The sequence below is a fragment of the Perognathus longimembris genome, unplaced genomic scaffold (assembly GCF_023159225.1).
Source record: "Perognathus longimembris pacificus isolate PPM17 unplaced genomic scaffold, ASM2315922v1 HiC_scaffold_147, whole genome shotgun sequence".
In the NCBI taxonomy this organism is placed as follows: domain Eukaryota; kingdom Metazoa; phylum Chordata; class Mammalia; order Rodentia; family Heteromyidae; genus Perognathus; species Perognathus longimembris.
Window position 1 is genome coordinate 110952 of NW_025956474.1, and position 6000 is coordinate 116951.

A 6000-nucleotide genomic window follows, 5' to 3' on the forward strand; every position below is an offset into this window, starting at 1 on the left:
CTTGAGGATAGCTTGATAGGTAGACTGCAAAGCCTGTAGGTATGTAGGCAAAGCATTTGTTATGGTCTAATTTCTCCTGAAATCTAAGAAGGGTGGGAGGTTATCTATCATACATGATTTTTAAAGGTGAAACCCCTTCCTTATATGGTGCATACCTCATCCTCAAGCAAGTAAGGGGGAGCAGAGTGGTTTATTTTGCACCAGTTTCAAAAATATATTTTGTTCATGTTTGTGTTTTTTTTTTTCTTTTAGAGTACTATTTAATGTTCTTACTTGGTCAGAACTTTGGGGCTTGTAAGCACATTTTACTTCCAATTTATATTTGAGCCTTTATCAGATCTCATAGAGGTGTGTAAGCCAAATGGGGGAAATATCAACCATGGACTATCTCCCATTTTTACCACTATAGAGACTGTCTCTGTTCTAGAATGTTAAGCCTCTACTCACCTGGACAAGGTATCTAGGTAAAATACAAAGCACTTCTACACAGATACAAGAGGCTTAATTGCTTGAAATCTATTTTTCCCTGTTTCTTGGGGAGTTTTTCCTAGCTCTGATTCCCATGAGAGTTGTTACACAATGTTTGGGTTAAAGGATTCCCAGTTCCACATCTAGTCACTGAACTGTTTGCATGGCTATTTAGGTTTGGGATATCATAATTACTTGTTAGGAGTTTAGTTTGCTTTATGTAACTTAAATGGCGAGTCTAGTTTGTCTAGGTCCTTCCCAAAGTCTCAGGGAAACAAATGGCCTCCCATCCTTCTGAACCTACCCTCCACATACTTCAGTGGCCTCTCTTTTTACATGAAGATCTAGTCTCAAATTGTTAAAGTACGATTGGAGGGCAAAATGGGGCCAAAATATTTCTGAAAACCCAATTGGTTTTTCTTTTTTCTTTTTTTTTTTTTTTGGTTTTGGCCAATCCTGGGCCTTGGACTCAGGGCCTGAGCACCATCCTTGAGCTTCTTCCCGCTCTAGGCTAGTACTCTGCCACCTGAGCCACAATGCCCCTTCTGGCCGTTTTCCCTATATGTGGTGCTGGGGAATCGAACCCAGAGCTTCATGTGTAGGAGGCAAGCACTCTTGCCACTAGCCATATTCCCAGCCCCAAATTGTTTTTAAGAATAAATTTGGCAGTATTCCTTGACTAATATCCAGAGCCCTCAATTTTTAATAACCAGAGTTTAAAAATTAAAACTATTGTTACCTGGGCAGATATAGAGCGTGTGGCAGTAAAGCAAAAATTAATGGAGAATTTCATGGCCTCCGCAAATAGAAAGATAATGAAATTCAAGACTCAAATGAAAAGATAACAACCCAGGTAAAAGATTTGAGAGACGGCACTCAACACCAAATTAATGAAGTTAATGAGTAAAGAAGTCCATGCAGGACCGAAGAGATATTTATAGCAAGGACATGGAAATCATCAGGAAAGACCAGTCAGAAGGAAAAGAGATTCAAAATCAAGTAGCTAGCCTACAATCCCGACTAACTGAAGCAGAGGATCAAATCTCAGGAGCTGAAGATTCCCTAGAATCTATGGAGAAAGATAAAAAAGCCATACAAAACCAATCCAATCGACCGAACAGATTGCTACAGGAGATTCAAGATTCAATCAGAAAGCCCAATTTAAGGATAATAGGTGTTGAGGAAATCCTGGAGAAAGGAGTTAATGGAATAGGCAACCTATTTAACAGAATATTTAGCCAAAAACTTCCCAAATACCCAGAAGGCGAGGCCTATATAGGTACAAGAAGCATTTAGAACCCCAATCCGACCAGACCAGAATAGGACATCCCACCGACACATTGGGATCAAAACAGGATCAATAGAGTCCAAGGAAAGAATCTTTAAAGAAGTTAGGGAGAAGAAAAACAATCACATATAAGAAAGATCAATCAGAATTACCCCAGACTTCTCAGCAGAAACCATGAAAGCAAGGAGAGACTGGAATGAGGTATGCCAAACCCTAAATAAAAATAACTACCAACCAAGAATACTGTACGCAGCCTAAACTCTCATTCATAGCTGAAGGTCAAATAAAAGTCTTCCACAGTAAGGAAAAACTGAAACAATATATCTCCACAAAACCAGCTTTACAGAAAATCCTCAAAGATGTACTATACAGGGAAAATAATCAAGATCCCAATGCAGACAGAGAAATGAACCCTAAAGAGTAAACCAGAATATCAGATCAACAAATGGGAAGACTCAAACTTTAACAAGATAGGGATAATGAAAGGAACAAATGATCAGCTCTCAAGTCTAACTCTCAACATTAATGGACTTAATTCTCCAATCAAATGACATAGGCTCATAAGTTGGATCAAACATCAAGACCCACTTTTCTGCTGCCTCCAAAAGAACTCATCTATCCAGCAAAAGTAAACATCTTCTAAAAGTGAAAGGGTGGAATCAAATCTGTCAAGCAAATGGCCCCCATAAGCAGGCTGGAGTTGCAATCCTAGTATCAGACAAAATAGTCTTCAAATTAAAAAACGTAAGAAGAGACAAAGATGGTTACTACATACTAGGAAAGGGATCTCTCCTACATGAAGATATAACCATGCTAAATATCTACACACCAAATACAGGAGCACCCAACTTCATCAACAAACACTACTGACTCTAAAAAACACTCATAGACCAAACACATTGATAGTTAGGGACTTTAACACTCCACTGTCACCTCTGGATAGATCAACATGCCAAAAACTGAACAAAGAAACCACAGAACTAAACAATTGCATGAGACCAACTAGACTTAATTGATATCTACAGAATATTCCACCCAGCAACAACAGAATACACATTCTTCTCAGCAGCACATGGAACATTGTCCACAACAGATCACCTCTTAGGTCACAAAGAAAATCTGTACAAATCAGAAGTATCAAATCCATTCCCCGCATTCTCTCAGACCACAGTGGAATAAAAATTAGAGCTCAACTCAAACAGCCACCACAGAAAACCCTACAGTTCATGGAAACTAAACAACACACTGCTGAACAATCAGTGGGTCATTGAAATTAAAAATGGAAATTCAAATGCTTATGTAACTCAACTAAGTTAAGGACACAAAGTACCAGCTCCTTTGGGACACAGCAAAGGCAGTACTCAGAGGAAAATTTATATCTATGAATGCATACATGAACAAACTGGAGAAACAGCAACTCAATCATTTAAGGAAGCACCTTAATTTCCTTGAAAGAGAACAACAAGCCAAACCCCATGTCAATACATGGAAGCAAATAATTAAAGTCAAATCTGAATTAAATCAATTAGAGATGAAAAAAAACCATCGAAAGAATTAACAAAACAAATAGTTGGTTCTTTGAAAAAATCAACAGATAGACAGACCCATACCAAACCTGACCAAAAATTGAAGACAGCACACTCAAATAAACAAGATCAGAGATGAATCAGGTAACATCACCACAGAAACAACCAAAATTCAGACCATAATAAGGGACTATTTTGAAAACCTTTATGCCAACAAATTGAGAACTTGGAAGAAATGGAAGATTTTCAAGAAAAAATTCATATCCCCAAACTTAACCATGAAGATTTAAACCTTCTAAACAGATTCATACCCAGTATTGCAATAGAAACGGCAATAAGTGATCTCCCATCCAAGAAAAGCCCAGGTCCAGACGGATTCACTGCAGAATTCTACAAGGCCTTTAAAACAGATCTCACACCAGTATTTCTCAAACTCTTCAAGGAAATTAAAGAGAACGTTCACTACCAGACACATTCTATGAAGCCTGTATGTAGGAGATGGCTATACCTTTAAGACGTGGGACTGCTCCTTCTGGGTCTGACCCAGAAGAGACAGCCAAACCAGCGCCTCCTCTCGACTGCGAGCACGTGTGTCATAATGGCGCAGTCAGGCACCCAGAAGGCGGTTCTTGGGAAGTGATGTTAGCCCGTATGGGGAGGTCCTAGGGTCCTGCTCTTGGATGGACATGCTCACCAGCCTGTCGCTAGCTCCTGGTCAGTCCCTCCCCTTCCTCCTCATTACTGCTATAAGTCTGATTGCCCCTCCCTTAAATAAACAGAAAGCTTTTGAAGCTTCTCCGAGTGCCCGAACATACCTGTCTTCCTTGGCAAGTATAGGGAGGGGGAGGGCATTCTCTCTCAACCACACGCGGCCCAAGGCTATCCGTGTCCCTTACTCCCACATCACTTCCTACTGGCCAAAGGATATGCGTTGCCAGCGATAGAGGAACACATAGGGGATGAAAGGCTTGGTCTCTCCACAAAGGAGAGGATAGATTTAGCCCAGCACCAGTATACCCTCATCCAAAACCAGGCAGGGACTCAGCATGGATAGAGGACTATAGACCGATTTCCCTGATGAACATAGACTCAAATATTCTCAACAAAATTCTGGCCAATAGACTTCAACAGGACATCAGAAAAAATCATACACCATGATCAAACTGGATACATCCGAGGGATGCAAAGTTGGTTCAAAATACGCAAGTCAATTAATGCAATTCACCACATAAATTGGAGCAAGGTAAAGAACCACATGGTTTATACCACTCAATGTGGAGAAAGCATTTGATAAAATCCAGCACCCATTTATGCTAAAGCCCTGGAAAAACTGGGATTCCAGGGAACATTCCTGAATATAATCAAGGCAGTTTATGACAAACCAACAGCAAGCATAACTCTAAAATGGTGAAAAACTAAAGCCATTCCCTTTAGAATCAAGAACAAGACAAGCATGTCCACTCTTCTCTTCAACATAGTACTAGAATTCCTAGCCAGAGCCATTAGGCAAGAATAAAATAAAAGGGGATCCAAATAGTAAAAGATGTAGTTAAACTTTCTCTCTTAACAGATGACATGATCCTATACCTAAAGAACCCACAGATTCTACCCCCAAGGTACTAGAGCTAATCCAAAACTTTGCAAAGTTGCAGGATATAAAATAAACCCTCAAAAATCAACGGCCTTTCTCTATGCTAATGACCCGGAAACCGAGGCTGAAATCAGGAAAGCAACTCCTTTTGCAATAGCCCCTCAAAAACATAAAATACCTAGGAATAACCTTAACCAAAAAAGTGAAAGTCCTCTTTGATGAGAACTTTAAAAGCTGGAAAAACGAAATTAAGTCAGAACTAAGGAAATGGAAAAACCTCCCATGCTCCTGGATTGGGAGGATTAATATAATCAAAATGGCAATATTGTCAAAGGCTATCTACAAATTCAATGCAATACCCATTAATATCCCAACACCATTTTTTTTAATGAATAGAGGAAGCAATCCAGAAATTCATATGGAATAATAAAAGAACTAGAATAGCAAAAACAATCCTAAGCAAAAAGAACAGTGCTGGAGGAATTACAATAGCCAACTTCAAGCTGTATTATAAAGCTATTAGTAATAAAAAACAGCTTGGTATTGGCACCGGAACAGTCCTGAAGACCAATGGAACAGAATTGAAGACCTAGAAATGAACCCACAGAACTACGCCTACTTAATCTTTGATAAAGGAGCTAAAACAATAGTTTGGAAGAAAGGTAGCCTCTTTAACAAATGGTCCTGGCAAAACTGGCTCAACACATGCAACAAACTAACACTAGATCCTTATATATCACCCTGCACCAAAATCAATTCCAAACGAATTAAAGACCTCGAAATCAAAACAGACAAACTGAAAACACTAAGGAAGGAGTAGGAGAAACACTTGGGCTCCTTGGTGCAGGACTGAACTTCCTTAACAAAGATCCAGAAAATGCTACAAATCAAAGAAAGGGTTGGACAAATGGGACTGCATCAAACTGCAGAGCTTCTGCATGGCAAAGGTTATAGCTCGCAAGATAAACAGAAAGCCCACAGACTGGAGAAGATCTTTACCGGCCATTTAACAGACAAAGGCCTCATTTCTAAAATATATGCAGAACTAAAAAAATTACCTTCCTCCAAAACAAAACCGCAAAAAACCAATAGCCTCCTCATCAGGTGGGCTAAAGACTTACAAAGAG